Source organism: Zootoca vivipara, chromosome 12 (genome assembly GCF_963506605.1).
Source record: "Zootoca vivipara chromosome 12, rZooViv1.1, whole genome shotgun sequence".
NCBI lineage: Eukaryota > Metazoa > Chordata > Lepidosauria > Squamata > Lacertidae > Zootoca > Zootoca vivipara.
The window spans coordinates 44069708-44092080 of record NC_083287.1 but is presented as its reverse complement, the minus strand read 5'-3'; positions in this window follow the sequence as shown (position 1 = coordinate 44092080).

The following is a 22373-nucleotide window of genomic DNA, read 5'->3' as shown; positions in this document are numbered from 1 at the left end:
CCGCCCGTTTCAACTTCCTCCTGCAAGCGAAAGAAGTCACCAACGATGCCATGAAGAGGGCGACATTCTTCAGCGTCTGTGGAGAGGAGACGTTTGAAATCGCCCGGGCTCTCCTTGCACCTAGAGATGTCGCTACCGTCTCTTACAAAACAATAATGGAACGGCTGAAGGAGCACTTCTCACCACAGCCCTCGGTGGTAGCTTGCCGAAATGCCTTCTACGCAAAGCGGCAAGCCCCGGGGGAAACCATAACTGGGTTTGTGACCTCCCTCCGCCAAGCCGCCCGGTTATGCAACTTCTCAGAATTGGAGAACATGCTTCGTGACCGCCTCGTCGGTGGCCTGAGGGACGAGATGTTGCAACGACGCCTCTACGCCAAAAAAGACCTCACGTTCCAGATTGCTCTGGAGGAAGCCCTGGCAACCGAAGCCGCCGAGAGGTCAACGCAAGAGGCACGACCGGCCCCGCCATCCCAACCGAGGGTCTACCACGAAGACCTCACCGACGAATCCGAATCTGACAGGGAGGAAGTACACCGAGTACAGCGGCGCACTCAAGCAGCACACACACTACAGCAGCCTCGACGAGAAGGAGGGAACTGTGCAAGCTGCGGGGAGAACCACGAGAGGAGGACCTGTCGTTTCCGCAACGCAGAGTGCAGGCAGTGCAGAAAATTGGGACACATCGCCCGGGTGTGTCGGGCTCGACTCACCCGTCAACAAGCATCAGATGACCGACCCAGGAGCCCCAGGTCACACGGCACCATGCACCAAGGCAACTCGACGGAGATCACGGACTACCAGGTATTCCAGTTGCCCCATCCCAGCACAGAGAAAATTTATATAGAGGTACAGATAGAGGGAGCCCCATGCCGCATGGAGCTGGACACGGGTTCAACTCTATCCATAATCTCGGCCCGAACATTAAGGGAACTGTGCCCTAATGGGGGTCCCAAACTAAGGCCGGCCCCATTCACCCTCCGGGACTTCCAGAAACGTAAGGTCCCTACTATGGGGGTGGGGACCTTCAGGGTGCAATATCGAGGGCGAAAGCAACAATTGGACTTGCTGGTAGTTAAGGGCCCCTACGTTAGCTTACTGGGACTGGCATGGTTTGGACCTCTGGGGCTAGCCGTTACCGGGGTGAACCGCACTAGCTTACAAGTGGACGTGGACGCCATATGCAAAGAGTTCCAGGGGTTTTCGATGGGGCATTGGGACGATATACAGGACCCCCCATTGCCCTACAGCTGGACCCCGCTGTACGACCCATCAGGCACAAGGCCCGCCAGGTCCCGTTCGCCCTGAAACCCCGCATAGACGAGGAATTGGACCGGCTCGTGGAGCAAGGAGTGCTGGAGCCGGTGCCCAACGCCCCCTGGGAAACTCCAATTGTCACACCCGTCAAGCCTAACGGTTCGGTCCGCATCTGTGCAGACTACAAATGCACCATAAACAAGGCTCTCACGGCCCATGCATACCCAGTGCCAGTGGTCAGCCATGTCCTCGCCACCCTGGCTGGGTCAAAAATCTTTGGCAAACTGGACTTGGCCCAAGTGTATCAACAGTTGCCTGTGGACGAAGCCACAGCAGAGGCTCAGACGATTGTGACGCACAGAGGGGCATTCAGAGTTAAGCGGCTGCAATTTGGCGTTAGCGTGGCACCAGGCATATTCCAGAATCTAATGGACTCTCTCCTTAAAGGGATTCCTGGCGTCACCCCCTTCTTCGATGATGTACTGATCGCCGGGCCCACACCAGAGGAATTTGAGGACCGCCTCCGCTCCGTCCTGCACCGTTTCCAGACGGCGGGCCTCAAGGTGAAGCGGGAAAAGTGTTTACTGGGAGTGCCGCAGGTGGACTTTCTGGGATTTAAGGTGGACGCAGAAGGGGTCCATCCAACCGGTGACAAGGTACGGGCCATTTGTGAGGCCCCAGCGCCCAAGAGCAAGCCCGAACTTCAGTCATTCTTGGGACTATTGAACTTTTACCATGCCTTCCTTCCCCATAAGGCAGCGGTAGCGGAGCCCCTACACAGACTCCTAGATAAAAGGGCCCCTTGGGTGTGGGGCCAGCGACAAAGGGCCGCATTCCAGGCAGTCAAGGACTTGCTCGTCTCGAACTCGGTCTTAGAACACTTCGACGAGAGGCTGCCAGTGGTGCTGGCATGCGACGCCTCTCCCTATGGCATCGGCGCTGTCCTGGGACACCAACTCCCGGATGGAAGAGAGGTGCCGGTGGCATACTTCTCCCAGACGCTTGCTGCAGCCGAACGAAACTACTCACAGATTGACAAGGAGGGTCTGGCAATCGTGAAGGGCGTAAAAAAATTCCATGATTTCTTGTACGGGCGGCCCTTTACCATAGTGACTGACCACAAGCCGTTGCTTGGCCTGTTTGCCCCTGAGAAGCAGACCCCCCAAGTGTTGTCTCCACGTGTCCTCAGGTGGTCAATTTTCCTTGCCGGCTACCAGTATGCACTAATCCACCGCCCTGGGAAGGCGATGGGCCACGCAGACGCCCTCAGCAGGCTACCACTACCAGAAACAGGCCCCGACCCAGCGCCTGCGCAAGAGGTTATGACCCTGGAGCTGCTTCCCGACCGACCCATTCAGGCACAAGAAGTTGCGCACCATTCCACAAAAGATAGGGTCATCTCCCGGGTCCTGGACTGGGTGTGGCGAGGATGGCCCAGCAGCAGCCCCGGGCCAGAATTCGCTGGCTACACAAACCGCAAACATGAACTGTCGGCCCACAAGGGGTGCCTGTTATGGGGAAGCAGGGTCGTTGTTCCCCAGCCCCTCCGCAAAAGGGTCCTCACAGCCCTACACGAGACACACCCAGGGGTAGTGAGGATGAAGGCCCTTGCCAGGAGTTATGTGTGGTGGCCGGGGATTGACAGAGAGATAGAGGCCTGGGTCCAACACTGCCAGACCTGCCAAGAATCCCGCCCGGATCCCCCAAGGGCCCCAGTCCAGCCCTGGGAGTCCGCCCGACATCCATGGTCACGCTTGCACGTGGACTTCGCTGGCCCCTTCCAGGGAAAAACATTCTTCATAGTGGTGGATTCCTACACCAAATGGCTGGAGGTCGCACTGGTACCATCCACTTCTACGGCGGCAGCCATCCGGGTACTACGTAAGCTGTTTGCGACCCACGGGCTCCCTGACACCCTCGTCTCGGACAATGGAACCGCATTCACGTCAGAGGAGTTCCAGACCTTCACAGCGCAGAACGCCATCCGCCACATCCGCTCAGCACCATTCCACCCTGCCACCAATGGCCAAGCGGAGTGCATGGTGCGGACCACCAAGGACAGCCTCCGCCGCATGACACAAGGGGACTGGGAATACCGCCTTGCCGCATTTCTTCTAGCACAGCACAGCACCCCAAGCACAACGACGGGCCGGAGCCCAGCTGAATTACTAATGGGCCGGCGCCTTGCAACTAGACTGGACCGACTTCACCCCGACAGAGCTCAGGATGAGGTAGTGGTGGGTAAAGGCAGGAACCCCCGGACATTTGTGGCCCAGGACCCAGTGTATGCAAAGAATTTTGGGGCAGGCCCAGCATGGGTACCCACCACAGTCACCAAGGTGACCGGTCCCATGTCGTACGAGGTACTAACGGAAGGGGGGCAATGTTGGCGCCGCCACTGCGACCAGCTACGGCGACGATTCCCAGGAGGAACCCGGGAGGAGAGCGGGACAGAGGGGTCCCAAGGGGACAGCAGGGCAGTGAGGCCTGTAGAGCGAGAGGGGTGGGCAGGGGAAGCAGAAGCAGTAGGCACAGAGGGGCGCCCCGAGGCTGGAAGGACACCGGAACCAGAGCTACAACCTAGTGGTTCAGTGGCGCCAGACCAGACAGCCCTGGCACAGCCAGCAGCCTCGGAACACGAGCCAGAACCAGAACCCCTGACCAAGGAACACCCCAGGCCACAACGCACACGGAGGCGGCCAGCAGACCTTGGGGACTACGAATGCAACTTCCCGGGCAGGACTGGAACTTAGAGGGGAGGGGTGTTATGTACTGAGCTGAATCCTAGAACAATAGGATTCAGAATCAGCGGGAGCTACCCAATCCAACTCCAGGTGGAAGTGAATCCGCAACCTGATTGGCCTGCTGGAGCAGCCAATCAGGCGGCTGGCAGAAGTGAATCTGCTACCTGATTGGCCTGTAGGAGCAGCCAATCAGGCTGCAGGCAGAAGTCAATCCATAATATAATTGGCCCACAGGTGTAGCCCTGAAGTAGCCAATCACGCAAGGCCCATTGTGTAAATAATGTATATAAGCAGATGGTTTGGGGAAAAGAGCCATTCGTCTTCTCCTCTTCTCCTTGATGACTATGAGCTGAATAAAGAGCATGAAATTCACTCTTGACTCCGAGTATATTTCACCCCCCCTTGTTTTTCTGTTCCCTTGGTACTTTATCCCCTGTCATATTAACAACACACCCTACAGCCCTGTGTTTCCAGTAATTGTCATCTTAATGATGTGAAAATCAATAGCAAATGTTGTGTTTTTAAAGTCATTATTGGATTGCAGAGCATGGAGATATCAGGGAAGGAAGGGTGACCCCTGTGAAGGCTCTGATTCTAATAAAGAGAGCTATCTGGAGTGGACTCCTTTTGATATAATTTTCCTTCTCTCCTTTTTACTATAATTGCTGCTGCTACTTCAGGATGAGGTCAAACTGTGGGCAGGGAAGGTGCCCGTCATGCTTCTTTACAGATTGCCCAATTGGCATTTATGGACGTGAGCGAGGACTGGCTTGGTAGATCAGAGCAAGCTCGTGTGGGCAAACATCTTCTTTGCAAAAGGAGCCAGCCCTTGTCCTGGAGAAGCTCACTAGCAGGATATGAAGGCTGTAGGCTTCTCCTGTGGTTCACCCCTAACGTCTGTTGTGTTGGAGGATTTCTGGTTGGCCACCGTGGGTTTAAAGAGCAAGCGGGGGAGGAACCTTTTTCAGCCCATCTATTTTTTGGCAACCTCCCATGGGCCACATTCCAGTGGCGAGTGTGGCCTAAGGCAAAAGTGGGTGGAGCAAGCTAGTTGTAGACTCATGCAGCCAAGGCACCCATGGTGGGCTAGATGAACAAACTGATATAAAGAAGCCCTTCTATGCTCCAGTTATGCCTCTGTGAACATGAGAAGAGGCTGGAGGCCCTTTGGTCCAGAGGTGGCGAGTCTTAGGCCTGGAGGCTGAATGCAGCTCTCTGGGTCCCCTGCCTTGCCCTTGGGTCTTTTCCCACATCACACACCCCTCTCCTCAGGTGACACCCCTCACTGGCCCAGCGTCACAACCCCTTTCTGGACTTGAACTCTGATAATGCATCTTGCTTGTCAGGAGTATGGGCAGGAGTCAGGCTCTGGGGCCTATAGTGCTTTGCAGGACTGGGGCCAGCCTCAGCTTGTGTTGGAGAAGCAAGGAGTGGACACTCAGGTGAAGACCTCAGCTTGTGCTGGAGAGGCAAGGAGTGGTCACTCAGGTGAGGCCACTTGATACCTCACTGCACCTGGTGGCAGGAGCTGGGAGGGATAAAAGCTCAACATTTCCCTTCAGCTCTTTGCCACAGCAACGCTACCCCTGCCTGGTTGCCTCTGGCCTCCTTGGACCCTTGCCTTGCCGACGCCTTGATCCTCGACCCTTGGACCCTTGCCTTGCTGGCGCCTTGCTCCTTGGACCCTTGCCTTGCCGACGCCTTGATCCTCGATCCTTGGACCCTTGCCTTGCCGACGCCTTGATCCTTGACTCCCAGACCTTCGCCTCTGCCTTGCTCCTTGACCCTGCGACTGCCTGCTGCTGGACCCTCAGCCCTGCACCTGTTCCTGCTTCTACATCACCATCTTGCCTCTGGTCCTGACGTCCTCAGTCAGGGCTTCAATCGCCCGCCGACCGGACCGTGACATTGCTTGTCTTGATGGATGCTAGTGAGAGGCGTGATTGGCCTTTCCAGGCTGTGGGAGAAACCATCTGCTCCACTGGATTCTGAAGACAGGAGTCATCTACTTTAGAGTCCCTTTGGGAGGAGATCCAGAAAAGTGATTCTTAGGTACAATGCCGTTTTCACACACAGCTGCTGTCCCTGGCAAAGCTGACTTCTGAGCAAACTTCCAGGGGCCACATGCTAGGATGGGTGGGGCCAGAGGCATGGATGAAAGAATGGATGTGATTCTTACATTGCCACATCTGAGCACTCCAGGAGTGCATGGAGCAGTACTAGTGAGGCCTGTGGCCTAGGGGAGCCTTGAGAGTTCCTCAGAAAGGCCTGGGGTGCCACATTCCCACCCTGGGCCTGAGGCCCTGGGCACTAGTTTTAGAGGAAGAATGCATATTTACGGTGAACCATAACTTTTCATGTGCCATGTTTTTGTACCCAAATAATATGCCATGTAACTATGAATTAACATTATTTCTGTGGAAGCATATTATATGTTGGGTGAGTGGGTGGGTGCATGTCTGCAAGAATGTCCTCACACAGCCCCCAATGCCGCCTTACAATCCTGGATTTGCATTAAATCAGGGTGGAGGGGCACAAGATAGAAGGCTGGAGGGGCAAAGAGGGAAACAGTGGTTTTAAACAACAGCAGAGGTTTGAATTGAGCAGGTATGGAGCGTTATGTATGAAATGCTACACCCCCCTGGGGGAGGGGGAAGTTTCCAGAACTAGTACGAGATGCATAACTGCCAAGTCTCCCGTTTTCCCCGGGAAACCCCCGTTTTTACTTACCTTTTCCTATTGGTCCCCCGTATCACTTAGTGTCTCCCGTTTTTCTCCGTTATTTTCTTCTGCCGGCGGCCATTTTTTTTCTGATTTGCCCTTCTATGGGCACAAAAAATGGCCACCGCCGGCTTCAAAAGTCGCATCTACGCATGACCGGAAGTGTGTAGATGCGACTTCCGGTGTCGGCGGCGGCCATTTTGGTGCCCATAGATGGGCGGGGCGACACCGGAAGTTGCGTCAACACACTTCCGGTCATGCGTAGAAGCTACTTTTGAAGCCGGCGGTGGCCATTTTGGTGCCCATAGAAGGGCAAAGCGACACCGGAAGTTACGTCGACGCAACTTCCGGTGTCACACGGCTGCTGGTCCCGGATTCTGTAGTCTGGGACTTGGAAGGTAAGACGAGATGAGAGCTGTCTCCTGTGATGCTCTCAGGTGTCCTGCCGTATTGTATTCACAAACACTCACTCACTGCTTCACATACAATATTCCTTCCCTGTCACTAAGGTGATACAGAATTATCACCTTCAGTCATTGAGTCTGAAAGAGAAGCATAGAAAGCTGCCCTCTATTGGTCCACCTCACTCCATCTTATTGTGTACACTGACCTGTTCAAGATTTCAGTGAGGGAGTCTGTGCCAGCCCTACCTAGGGAAGCCGGGGATTCACTGGGCTACAGCCCTTCCCCTGATAAAACGAAGGAACATCAGAATGGCTTCGGCAGACCTGTGAAAGAAACACCAGGTCCGAAAGGATGGAGACATCGATCGTTATGTGCTTGCCATTTGCCCTTCACGTCTGACAGATAAAACTCCTCACCTCCGTTTCCAACCTGTGGCTCTGTTTTGATCAGAGGATGGATTGCCGGCAGACATAAAACAAAATGGCCACCCCTTGATATATAATTGGCAGCATCTTCCTCCTGATGTGCGAAAAGAGAGCGAGAGAAAGAGCAGCATCTGTGGACTGAGCTGGAAGCGGCGCAGACATCGCCCGAGTACCAGTGTTCAGCGCATAACAACAAAGGCATTTTGGCAGAGGGCCCTCGGTACCCTTTACTACCAGCATATGTTTCTGCCATAATGGATGTCAAGCTCATTTAGGGAAAAGGAAGGGGGGGGAGTTACATCGATCAAAGCGGAATGGGCAGCGGAACGGTTCGTTCTAAATGGCCATTGGGATGCAGTTCAGACCCTTAAGTGTTGTTGTTGAAGTTGTAGTTACATAGAATGAAAAAAGATAGACGCATTGCCACTGCAATGATTACATCGCCCCAACGACAGGGTGATCACAGGCACTGCAACATCACCCTAGGCAGAAGCTGTGCTCTCCTCTTAGATCAGAGAGTGTTGACAATGTGACTTTAGGGAAGCTGATATCTTTCGTCCTCAGTCTTCCATCTGTAAAATGGGAAGAATTGTGGGGAGCTGCCTTTTACTGAGGCCACACCCGCAGCACATTTTGTGCCACTTGCAACAGTCATGGTTTTCTGCAAAAAAGAAGAAGAAGAAAAGCCTGGGATCTGTAGTTCGTAAAGGGCGCCACCCTCCCACAGGGCTACCATCCCCAGCACGCTTATCAAACTACAGTTCCCAGGATTATTTGGGGGAAAGCGTGGCTGCTAAAGCATTATAAGAGTGCTTTCAATGAAGGTTTGTGGATGTGACCCGAGTCAGGCCATTGGCCCACCAGGTTTTGGATCTAAGTCTTCTCAAGCTGTATCTGAAGATGTCTCTACTTTAGCAAATGGAGACATCTCTCAGTTTTGCATGGCTGGACTGTACCACCTACAATGCTAAGAGTCATATCTTACGGCAGGGGTCCCCAGACTACGGCCCCCGGGCCGGATGCGGCCCAATTGGCCTCCCAATCCGGCCCGCGACGACCCCCACCGCCCGCTGCCGCCGCCCGCTCTTACGGCGCACAGCGCGGCGGCGATCTTCCAAATCGGAAAAAAATCGCCGAAAATCCTTTGTGCGCATGCATATGGGCCTCTCCCGACCCAGAAGAGGTCATTTCCTGTGCACTTCCGGGTCGGGGGAGGCCCATACGCATGCGCACAAGCGATTTTCAGCGATTTTTTTCGACCGGGAAGCGTGCCAGTGCGCCAGTAAGTGTGTGTGTGCATGCGCACGGGCGCGCACTCCCCCGCCCTCCGGCCCGCCACGCGGTCGGCGCGACGGGCACCGGCCCATAGGCCAGTAAGTCTGGGGACCCCTGTCTTACGGCCTCACACACCACTGGCATGCAGCCCCCCAAAGGTCACCCAGTACAGAATGTGGCCCTCAGGCTGTAAAATGTTTCCCACCCATTCTTAGTTGCTCATCATAGTAGGGATATTGGGGTATTTGTTACATATAGGGTCAGGCTGGAATAACTGCTCTTTCATCTCAAATCCCTTCGCATCACTTGCCATGGTTCTTTTTCCAACTTGGGGAGAATAAGTCTTAAAAGGTGATTTTACCCTGAGCGCTCTCCATTTTGGGAGGTTGGGCAGCTAGAGTTGGCCATGGCAGAGAGAAAGATTCAGCATGTCGAATTCAGCATTCGGCCCTGAAAGGTCCTGATACTGCTATCAACAGCACATGGGAACCTTCAAGGCCCCTTATGGATTTTGCTGTCAGTGTTAATAAAAATCAAGTAGCGAGTGGAAAATATTATCCAATTAAATGGTTTTCAAGGGAGCAGAACAAACAAACAAACCAAAAATCCAGCACTTATTGATAGTCTAACATCTTGACAATAATAGACAACAACAACAACAAGCCAACAAATAAAGGGCATCAGAAAAGAACATGAGGTAAAAATGCAACAAAGCAGACAGAAAAGTACATTTTATGGCCAACGTTGGCTAGGAACATGTATAGACTTCCATAACAGACCAATAAAAAATTCTGCATAGTCTCAAGTGTTCAAATTGCACAGCAGTGAAATTGGTCCAATAATAGAATCAGAGAATCAGAGAATTGGAAGGTAAGCTAGGATTAATCTTGTCCAACCTGTGCACTGCAGATATCACAGCTAAAACACCCCTGGCAAATGGCCATCTAACCTCAGTTTAAAAACCCGCAGTGGAAGAGAGTTCACCACTTCCAAGCTAGTCTGTTCCACTGTCGAACAGCTCTTTATCACCAGAAAGATCTTCCTAATGTTTAGTTGGAATTGCCTTTCTTGTAATTTTAACCCATTGGTTTGGATACTGCCCTCTTAAGCAGCAGATAACAGCCTTGCTCCATCTTCCATGTGACAGACCTTCAGACAGTTGAAGATCTATTGTTTATTTCCATACGTTCATATCATAAAATATATGGGCAATGTACATCTATGAAACATAAAACACCAGTGAAAAACAATACCAATAATCATTAAAGTGCCCGATTAATCAGCTTAAACCAGGCATCCCCAAACTTCGGCCCTCCAGATGTTTTGGACTACAATTCCCATCATCCCTGACCACTGGTCCTCATAGCTAGGGATCATGGGAGTTGTAGGCCAAAACATCTGGAGGGCCGCAGTTTGGGGGTGCCTGGTTTAAACATATACAAAGGCCTGTTGGCATAAGCGAGTCTTCAAGAGCACCTTGCGAGATGTTCTCAGTGATCAAGGTGGGATACAAAGGCTGAGGCCGTCCTTACGATCTCCTGGATCAAAGTTCTATTTACCATGATTGAATCCTTTCATTTGTCTAAGGAGCTCAAGGAAGTGTACAGGGTTCTGTACAGGATTCTGGGGAAGAAATTCAAAGTTTGTTGTCAATTCCAGGAAGCTGAAACAGATCCTGGGCTGGGTATGGAGGAGAAATTCAATTCAGGACAATATTTAAAACCAGATCTATGAAATTCACACTTTCTGGTTGGGGGACACCCATCACAGGCTAAGTATCTACTCAACTTTCCCATCAACGCCTGAGATAAACAGCATAAGCAGCCCCTATGGAAATAAATACATTCAGATTTACAACCTAGCGTGCAATTATATTGTCATTTATGACCAGGATAACTCATGAGAGCAAATCATGGATCAGAGTCATTAAATGCACTCCAAATGTGATAACAAAGAAGGCATTCAAAAGCTGGAGGGGGCATCAAAGACAATGCCCTACTTGGGTGCTACTTTGTCTAGGGCAGGAATGGAGAACTGGACCTGGCTAGGAGAGCAGATCTTTACCTCCCTCCCTCACCCAGGATCCACTTTGACAGGTGGGTGGGGCCAGCCACCAGCCAATCATCTGGTGTCATTGTGAATCAGGCAACAATTATAAAAGGGGCTAGCTGCCAGCACTGATTAGCTGATTGGTGCTGGCAACAAGCCCCAGTTTCTCTACGGCAGCCACAGTTTGTCAACTGATCGCTACTGTCAGTGAGCCCTGCTTGCCAAGGAACAATTGGGAGTATGCTTTAAGCTCGCAATTATTCCTTTGCAGCCACCAAGTTACTTTGCAGATGTCAGGTGTGTGGGGCAGATGGACGTGGTTTGAGAACAGTTTTGTGGGCTGAATCAGGATCCCTGCCAGGCCTACAGCAGCCTGAACACTGATCTAGGATCCGTTATGACCCTAACTATGTATCTCACTGAATGTACATGGTCCAGAGACCACCTGCATCAATCAAGGCTGTTGTTGTTGTTGTTTAGTCGTTTAGTCGTGTCCGACTCTTCGTGACCCCATGGACCAGAGCACGCCAGGCACTCCTGTCTTCCACTGCCTCCCGCAGTTTGGTCAAACTCATGTTCGTAGCTTCGAGAACACTGTCCAACCATCTTGTCCTCTGTCGTCCTCTTCTCCTAGTGCCCTCCATCTTTCCCAACATCAGGGTCTTTTCCAAGGATTCTTCTCTTCTCATGAGGTGGCCAAAGTATTGGAGCCTCAGCTTCACGATCTGTCCTTCCAGGGAGCACTCAGGGCTGATTTCCTTCAGAATGGATAGGTTTGTTCTTCTTGCAGTCCATGGGACTCTCAAGAGTCTCCTCCAGCACCATAATTCAAAAGCATCAATTCTTCGGCGATCAGCCTTCTATATGGTCCAGCTCAAGGCTGGACCAATCAAGGCTGCTATTCAACAAAAAAGCATGGAGGAACCTGGCTGCTTAAGGAAAGAAGTCAGAAATGAAAACTATTCCCCGCCTAAAAGAAGGCGTGCATTCTGGGTGCTTTTATCGGCATCAGTTGACACCCAGCAACCACCAGAATCCGTAGTGTTACCACCGTTCCTGTACATCTCTGATACTCTGGTATTCTCCCTGGAATGAGAGAAATGGGGCATAATCAGGTTGCAGCTGGCAATTGTCATCAGAAAACTGCAACACACCTATTTGCCTTCCAACCCAACTATCTGGCTTTTAAAAGACACCCGAAGGCAACCCTGTATTAGGATTTTTATTTTTATTTTAGGGTCTAATGTTTTACAATTTTTATGTGCTGTATGCAGCCCAGAGTGACTGGGGAAACCCAATCAGATGGGTGGGGTATTATTATTATTATTATTATTATTATTATTATTGAAAGTGCTGTGGCTATTGCTAAAGCAGCAAAAGCAGCAGGGGTGAGGGAAGCAAGGCGAGAAGGGCACTATAGACTCCTGGAAGGAAACAGGAAGAACTCAGCCTTGAGCACCAATGCCTTCAGTTCATTTTTACATGGAAAGGCCACCCACTCTACAGATGGCTTAAAAGGCAACGTGGACAGTGCATAAATCTACAGCCAATAAGAAACAGCATCTAGGGGTGCTGTGGAAAAGCATTTATCAGAAAATGGTTACACAGGAGATTTGCACCATAGGTACCGGCTTCAGCTCAACAGAAGATGAAGGCCACGTGCAATTAACTCCTAGTGATGACAACTGCATTTCCTCTCAATTGATATGTGGCAAATCTTTCTCTTTATTATGAATCAGACTCTAATTGTGAGTTTGGTTGCATCTTCTTCTCCTGCGATAGCACCTCAGCTCGAGACAAGAGATGATAACCTATCGTACAGCAAAGAAAGGGAAGGGAAGGAAGGAAGGATAAAACAGAATCAAAATTTATGTTCCATGGAATGTGCTCTACAAATTGGGATTCTCACAATAGACTGTCCAGTTTTTGGATTGCTCAGTCTGGAAACCAAGGCTTATGAAAGACAGTTAAAGGAGTTGGGTCTGTTTAGCCTGGGAAAGAGGAAACAGAGATGAGATATGATAGCCATCTTCAAATATCTATAGGGGTGTCTCATGGAAGATGGAGCAATCTTGTTTTCTCCCTGCTCTGGAGGGTAGGACCTGAGCCAATGGATTCAGGTTACAAGGAGGGAGATCGGGAAGAACTTTCTGTCAGTAAGAGCTGTTTGACAGTGGAATGGACTCCCACGAGAGGAGGCGGACTCTGCTTCATTGGAGGTTTTTAAGCAGAGGTTAGATGGCCATCTGCCATTGATGCTTTAGTTGAGATTTGTGCATTGCAGGGCATTGGGCTAGATGACCCTTGGGATCCCGGGATCCCTGGAATTCAGCAAAATCTGGTTTAAACGTGACTCCAGAAACTTATTCATGTTCCACATTTCATGCACGCCCTCATGTCTTGACACAGCATCAGCACACTGGCACAATATTGTCCCCTACAAAGCCAATGTGTAGACACAGGTTAGGACGCCCAGCTTAAATGAGATGCCGGCTGTGGATGGGGGACAAATGTAATGCAATTCACATTTAAAGGTGAACCTACCCTATTCCCCAGGAAGCCAGTAATAAAATTTAGAACACAGTTACCTTTCTAGTAACATCAAGGTGGTGATAATAGAATTTGATCCTCGCACAGAAAGCAGGGGCCCTTGGTGTAACAGGAAATTTGAGTGAGGTTTTTTTAAAAAAAAAATTAAGAAAATCACTTTTTATTATTCTTTTGAGCTTGCTGTTCACCTTCTTCACTTGCAAATGGCTTTGTTTTAGCACTAGAGACTTTAGGCTGCTATAGATTAGAAGAAGCCTCCTGGGTGTTGAAAGGCTTAATTAGTTAACCGTTGTAAAGTGCTTTGTGATCTCGGAATTGAAAAGCTGCACATAACAGATGCGGCATTTTACTAATTATGATGGTTATTATTAATTGACTCTATTAGCCCGCAGCCCTTACTTAACTAAAATCCTCACTTGCAGAAAGAAGGGTTTTACCCAAAAGAATCATGTTATTATTCTCCAAGACCCAAATTCTGCCCTCTGCTGCCGTACAAGGTCATCGGGCCTCCGTAGGCCTCCATTCTTGCCAAGCAGCCTCGGCAAGCTCCAAGATTTCTTTTCTCGGCCATGACTCAGGAATGGAATGTGCAGAGATTATATCGATGGGACAAGGCCAATTCTGAGCATGTGCCAAGTGCTTCTGCTCTTGCCCAACTCTGTCCATGTTTGAAACTTGGAGGCAGGATGCTAAGAGCAGCAGATGCAGTCCTCTTTAAGAAATTAAGTTTGGGGCTTCAGCTCTTTCAGAAACTTGTAGGCTGCAAACTGGCAACATGTCAACTGACCCTCTGTACCAGGGACCAAAAATGGGGACTGGCCTATGGCACACAGCTTGTGCGGAAACCCCAGCCTCTCCTTTCCCATCTGGACTACTTGAGAGTGGGGAGAAAACCCCATATATGCTTTTGGTTGGAACCCTGAGAAGTTTCAGGAGGAGCCACCCAGCCACTATAAAACTGTCCATCCTTAGCTGCTCAAAACAGGAGCAACAGCTCTTTTAGGAAGATGCTGCAGAGGCAGTGCTAGCTACTTGTGGTCTGTTGGAGAGCTCCCCTGCTGATCTAGGGCACCTATGCTTCTCAGTTCCTGTTGGTCAGCTCTCTGGGTGATCCAGAAGACTGCTGGAGCCCAATACTTACTTGTGACCTCCTGCACTGCTCAAGGTTGGCAAAGATAAGACACCAATTCAGAGGCAGGGATGAATGGAAATAAGATGTCAATGTTCCTGGGGAAAAGAAGGTTTAAGATCCTGTGTGTCCAGGACCTTCTGCTGCCCACAAAACACTGCTTTGTGGTGACCATGATGAAGTTACACATGATTGGTGATGGAGGGATCCACAGTATCCAATGGCCCCTCAGCTGCCCGCCCTGGGAATTTAGGATTGCTCCCCGAACTTTTTTTAGTTGGGTGTCAAACCTAATTAACATCTCTTATTTAAGATGAACCTCTTTTGAGCCTCTCCGAGAGAAGCTGGGGGGATACGTTTTAAGAAAATCCATACGTATCTGTGGCTTTCTAGATTTCTTTCATAGGGTTAGCTAAACGTCAGCCTTGGCGCTGAAGGGGAAGGGTGGTATATCAGTGATGGAGCATCTGTTTTGCATGCAGAAGGTCTTGGGTTCAATTCCTGGACTTTCCGGTTAGGACTGGGAATGTCCCCTGTCTGAAACTCTGGAAAGCCACTTGCCAGTCAGTGTAGCAAATACTGACCTATATGAGCCATTGGTCTGACTTTGTAGAAGGTGGCTCCTTGTGTCCTTTTATTGGAGGGTTTGTTTTGTTTGTTAATTTGTATTTACAGATCACCCTTTACCAAACAGTCCCAGAGCAGATTACAAAAAAAACACCATAAAGATGAGCACAAAATTTGTTAAAATCATAAAACCACAAAATTGACCAATAGCATAGTTTAACAAAATGGTTTCATTCCACTGCTTCAAAACTGGGTCAGATGTGTCCTGCAAAGGGCAGAATTCATCTAAAACTATTTATTTATTTATTTATTTATTTATTTATTTATTTATTTATTTATTTATACTCCGCCCATCTGGCTGGGTTCCCCCAGCCACTCTGGGTGGCTTCCAACAAAACATTGAAATACAGAGATCCATTAAGCTTCATCACAGAGAATTAAGAATGTGCTGACTCTCAATCTCTCGCCGTCTCTCCTTCAAATCAAGTGGATTCAAAACAATTCAACTTCAGCTGGATCGGGACCTTCCTAAACAAATGAAATAAATGCCTCATAAAGGGCTTGGCACCATGCAACGTTCAGGGCACTCCTTCTGTAGGCAGATTTCCAAGGCCAGGGAATCTCATCTGAAAGCTTCGCGAGCTGCTGGTTATCATGCAAAAGAAAAAGGATTACGCCGAACATTGAATTTACAAAAGTAAACTTTTTGTACATGGGTTGCCAGTTTAATAAGGAACCGAGGCCTTGAGTGTCTGGGTCTCCCTCTTCAGAAATGTCTCAAAGCTGCGCTGGAACGTACCCCCGTTTTGATGTGCTGGCAGTCAAGTCGGCTGCTCGGTGTTAAGCATTTTCAGACACACTACAGGGTATAATTTAGCTGGAGTTGTATAAATCTGAGCATGGAATTAGCTTTGCTCTTTGGGGACGTTCGGTTTTATTTGTTATCAGGAAATTAAAACTGGCACATCCCAAGAAGCCATTGAAGTGTTCACTCTGCAACTTTTAACATGAAAGAGGGGAAGGAAATGTAGGGAGCTGTTTTTCAGCACTGAGAATCCAATTACTCGACAGATGACACCCACTCAATATGGCCGCATCAGAACTTTCTGAACTGGTATTTTCAAGGACATTTCATAAGCTGGAGATCAAGTCATGAATACAGAAGAATATGTTTAGCCCAAGGTAGATTCTCAACATCTCCCAGAATGTTAGCTGTGCTTTATTTATCCATTTTATTCGTATCCCACGCTTCCTCAGAAACTGCTCATTGACGACTTCTTGTCAACCTGGAGAGAAGGGACAAGTGGTGCTCCGCAGGACTCTGTCCTGGGTCTGCTGTTCTTCAGCATCCTTAAGGATGAAGGCATATAATTGGTAGATGACACCAAACTGAGCAACCTGGCTAATACAGTGGTACCTTGGTTTAAGAACAGTCCTGTTTACGAACGATTCGGTTTACGAACTCTGCAAAACCAGAAGTAGTGTTCTGGTTTGCGAACTTTACCTCGGTCTACAAACGGAAACCGAACGGTGGAAGGGCACAGGCAGCGGGAGGCCTCATTAGGGAAAGTGCACCATAAGAATGGATTCGGTTTAAGAATGGACTTCAGGAACAGATTAAGTTTGTAAACCGAGGTACCACTGTACCTTTGAAGACAGACTCAGGATTCGAGAGGTCTTGGCAGGATGGAGACCTAGGCCAAAACTAGCTCGGTGAATTCCAACAGAGTTCTGCATTTAGCTAAGAAAGGATCAGGTCCACAAATATAGCCTGGGTACCAACCTAACTTGACAGCAGTTTATGTGAAAAGGATCCAGGAGGCTAAAATGGTTATGAGCAAAGCACTGGAAGACCCCCCTAATTCTAATTTATTTGAATTTTAGGACCAAGAAGTCTGGCAGGCTGTGCTCATGGAAAACCTCTCTTATAAGATTAAAGCACAAAGGAGGGGCCCCAAAGCAAATGAATTCCATATACTGTGGAATAAATTTATTGAAAAATATGCACAGCCTTCCTTCAGCCCATGGAGACATTGTGGACAACTACACTGGGATGCTCTGAAATACTGAATAACGACAAAACGACAATACTTACCATAATGTGATGTGGCAAAGCAGGGACAGATCAACACCTGCTCCAAACCTCTTTCATCTCACTCACGTGGCTTGACAACCCAGTGGCTGGTGTAAGTTAAACTCTATTTTAAAGGCTTGCTTTCCCTTTGCCAGACTTGGGCCACCCTAAACAAAATTTGGAATGGGGTAAATAGTTTATTTTAATTTAAACTAATATAAATCCCATTGGTTTCCTATACTTAGGATTGCTCTGTCTCTGCTGCTGCTGCTGCTGCTGCTGCTGTTGTAGGTGTCCACAAATTCACATTAAAATACATATTAAAAAATAGAATCCCCCCTCTCATATTAACTTGCCCATCTTAAACTTACCGTACCTGCCCATCCACAGAGAAAAGCTCATTAGTACACTCCCATCATGCTTTGCACCCAGCCACTGATTTAGACAACATCCCCCAATTTTAATGGCCACCGGAGATTCCAGGAGCATTTAATGCATGTTGTTGTTTAGTCGTTTAGTCATGTGACCCCATGGACCATAGCACGCCAGGCACTCCTCTCTTCCACTGCTTCCCCGAGTTTGGTCAAACTCATGTTAGTAGCTTTGAGAACACTGTCCAACCATCTCGTCCTCTGTTGTCCCCTTCTCCTTGTGCCCTCCATCTTTCCCAACATCAGGGTCTTTTCCAGGGAGTCTTCTCTTCTCATGAGGTGGCCAAAGTATTGGAGCCCCAGCTTCAGGATCTGTCCTTCCAGTGAGCACTCAGGGCTGATTACCTTCAGAATGGATAGGTTTGATCTTCTTGCAGTCCATGGGACTCTCAAGAGTCTCCTCCAGCACCATAATTCAAACGCATCAATTCTTCAGCGATCAGCCTTTTTTATGGTCCATAATTTAATACATAATTCACCCTTAGCTGTAAACAATACATAGCTCATTTGCCCAATTGTCTGCTTGTTGTGTATGGGTTGTGTGTGTGTGTTTGTGTTTGTGTTAAAGGAAAATAAAATGCAAGCGTAGCTCAACTCCCGGCGCCAGCTGCCCTGGCGACGTAAATCACCCAACCCTCATTGAAGGCCCATCATGTCCGCATAAAATCCAAAGCGCTCCTGAGAGGGAGTCATTCAACCCAGACAGTCTCATTAGCACAACAGCTTTAAATTAAACAAGTGCGTAAAAAGTAACACACTCTCCCAAAGTCTACGCCTGATCTCTCTGCCCAGGCAACTGTGCCATGAGGCAGATGTGTGAGCGCATGCATGTGTGTGTTTAAAGCCGCGCCGGGCCGACTCGGATGCTGCATGTTTAAAGAGTCAATAAATTAAGCACGAATCATTGGGCCCGTTAAATGGATTGCAACTCATAATCATCTAACTTGCAACAAGGTCTTCATTTTAACTGACCTAGATGGATGTAAAGAGTTATTAAATAAATGAGAATACAAATGGCTTGTGTGAGGGACGTGGGGTTTACTTTCAGGATTCCGGTCGTTTTTCATAAGGTTTTCTTAAGATCTCTGGAGAGGGAAGCAAGATGGACCCCAGCTATTTCCATACTTCAGTGCCCTACACTTGAGAAACTGCTGAAGCAGAAGCTTTTCTCAAATCGGCAAGGCAAAGGAGGCATTTGTTGTAACATGTGGAGAGAAGAAAACACTTAGAATACAGGAGAGAAAGAAGAGGCTGGAACCAGGGATTTCAGCCAAAAGCAGGAATGCTGTAGGACTCCAAGGCCAATCAGCCCCGGCCAAAAATGGCTAAAAGAGGAACATGGGAAACTGTCTTGAAATGAGTTAGACTATTGATCTATCTAGGTCAGCAGCTCTACAGGTCTTCAGGAAAGGGACATGGCAAAGCCTACCGGGAGATGCCATTGAACCTGGGACCTTTTCTCAGGTTCAATGTGCTCTACTCCTGAGCCAGGGCCCTTCCCCAATGGTCAGAGGCCATGGAAGTTGGAGTCCACTAATATCTTGAGGGCCACAGGTTCTCTACAGACAATGTTGGCTTCAGATTGGTTGGGGAAACTTGGCACGTGACTCCCTCCCTGAATGGGGCCATCTTCCTGCCATTGCCCTTGCTGCTCAGAAGGAGAGGTCAAGGCAAGGGGAAGGTGATGGACGTTGAGCAGGCAAGTGGACAACAAGGAACCACAAAGAGGAAGAGGAGGAGAAGCTGAGTGGCCACTGAGATCAGCTGTTGAGAACCCTGTTGTAATTTGTAAATCTATTAGTTTGTAATCTGTTAATCTGAGATTTTTGAACCATCACCAAGACCTTACAATAAAGCACCAAAATACAGGAATCATTCATGCCTTGCCTACCAATTGAACCAGACCACAATCCAACAAGCCCCCCTCTTTTATTATCTAAAGTGAAATTTAGCTGAATATGGATTTGTTGTTAGGAGGCCGCTATTCCCCTCACAGAACTACAATTTCCTCAGAAGAGGGGTTGAGAATTGTAGTCTGTGAATGGAATAAGGGCCTTCGAGAAAGCTCTCGGCACACTTAACAAACTACGGCTCCCATAATTCTTTGGGGGGAAGCCATGACTGTTTAAAGTGGTATCATGGGGCTTTAAATGGGTGGATGTGGCCATGCTCAGAGCAGATCCACTGAAATTAACGGATGTGACTGACTTAGGTCCATTCAATTAAACCAGTGTACTCTCAATGCGATTTAGTTAGATGCCATCCTTTGCAGCATTTTTGATCATAGCTCTGACTGTAAACACTTTATTGTGCATTCCGGACTCGTTGTGGTGACTTCCGCTATCCATATAATCCTGAAACAGAGAAGTCTAACTCTAAAGAAAAAGAATGTCACATATACCCTGTTTCTCATATTTTAAGACATACCCATAAAATAAGCCATAACAGGATTTTTAAGCATTCAAGGAATATAAGCCATACCCCGAAAATAAGACATAGTGATAGGCGTAGCAGCAATGCCGGCCGCGGCAGGAGGAGGAAAAAAAATAAGACATCCCTTGAAAATAAGCCATAGTGTGTATTTTTGAGAAAAAAATAAATATAAGACATGTCTTATAATATGAGAAACACGGTAATTGTTCCCCATTTAGCTCGAGAGCAGAAAATCACCGTAAGTAAATGCAAAGTGAACCAAAATCGTTTGCTAATTGCCTGTCACTACTGCAAACAGTATTTTATTTGCAGAACAGCATTTTGCTTTTGGGGAAAAAAAGAAAGAAAAAGGAAGCTGGAGAAATGAATAATTTCTTTTCAAATATTTACTATCAAAGAAGGACCAAGAAAATCTGATATTAATTATTATTCTCCAGATAATCGTCTGGAATCAATAAATGTAAATACAGAACAAAGGGAGAGCTGTTGAATCTCATTTGAAGTGTGCATACCAATAAAATTAAGATGTAAATGGGTTATATTTTAATTTCTCTGATGCCAAAACAAAGACAGAATCAAAGTAATTGTAACTGTGATTAAAGGATCGACTAATCCCTGATGGAGAGGTCTTGAGGTGCAAAGTCCTGTGAAGAATGCGAAGCAGGCAGAGGAGGACTTTTCAATACAGCAAGGCACAAAATGGATAACAAGGTATTTGGGCCCAATCCTAACCATGCTTACTGAAAGCAAAGCCCTACTTATGTGTGGACATACGAAGAGCCAATCTGGATCAGAGCCAAGGCCAGAAGCGGTTTAGTCATGCTGGCCACATGACCCCGAAAACTGTCTGTGGACAAATGCCAACTCCCTCAGCCTGAAAGCGAGATGAGTGCCACAACCCCACAGTCGCCTTTGACTGGACTTAACTATCCAGGGGTCCTTTACCCTCTCCAAGCAAATAGTATTTAGAGGTTGCCTGCCTCTGAATTTGGAAGGTCTCAAGGATTCATTTAGCTATTAAGAGCTGACAGAACCCAACCTTAACCAATTTGTCTAGACCCTTTTAAAGCCGTCCAAGTTGGGCACTCTCCAATTCATGTCTTTTAGCACTGGTGAATTATAAGGACATAAGGAGAGTGCTGAATCAGGCGTCCTCTTCTCACAGTGGCCAAGCAGATGCCTGTAGGAAGCTTGCAACCAGGACCTGAGTGCAACAGGACCCAATCAGGGTACAGTAATAGATCGATCGCTACACTGCATTTGTGCCTAGTACCATCCCCTCTGCGCTTTCCCTCGAAACACAAGCTCCGCGGCGTAATCAAATCAGCGATTTAAATTCATTTGACAAAGCGAATTATTGCAGCTGAGAAAAATTATTTTAAACAGGCCACTTTATTTGGAGATCTAAATACGGGTAGCGTTTTAAAAGGAGCTCTGTTTAAAATACTACACGAGTAAATTACTTGCAAATGGACTAGATTAAATTTCAGCTGAATCTAACTGAAGGAACTGCTTTTGTTTTTATGAAAAAGAAGGGAATGCAGATTCAGTTGAGCTGTGCGCGGTCTCAACGTAAGGCACAAAGGGAGGAGGATCCCAATCTATTTGTTAGTCAGGAATAATTGAGGACCCACTCTAAGTATGGCTGTGTCTGGATCCAACCGCACATACTGTATCCACATATGCTAAGGGTGGTGAACCTTTTCAAGCATGAGGTCCACGTCCTGGGCATCACATGCCAGGAGTGGGTGGGGCTAGAAGCAAAAGTAGGTGGAGCAACAAATGCAACCTTTGACCTTTGTACAGTAAGCTAATTTCTAACTTCACTCAAACATCCCTCTCTATCTTCCATCCAGGCAAGCAAAGGCATTATCAGGGTTGAAGGACACTCAAGGAGGGTCCAAAGTGTGGGATATTTAAGATGCACTCAAACCAACAATTCATGTCTTGCTAGATAAGCACATGATTCAGAGGCAATGTATCTCTGAAAAGGGTTTCCATAGGTCTACAGCGGAAGTTGCCGGGCCCATGGCATGGTTGTGGCTATTTTGGGATGCATGGGGCTAGACCCCAGGAAATATGGTGCTGGGCTAGAGGAACCTTGGTCTGACTCAGCAGCTCTTCCTTCATTCCCGGGTATCGATCGTATATTAGCACGTTGATCTTTGAAGACCTAAGGACCAGAAACTTACTTTGCACTTTAAAAACACACACCAAGTTGAGAATGCTCCATTAAACGCCCAACAGTTCTTAATGTGGTGTGCCATGTTGATCATACCCACCATCATTTTTTGCGTTTCTTACTTCTTTAAAT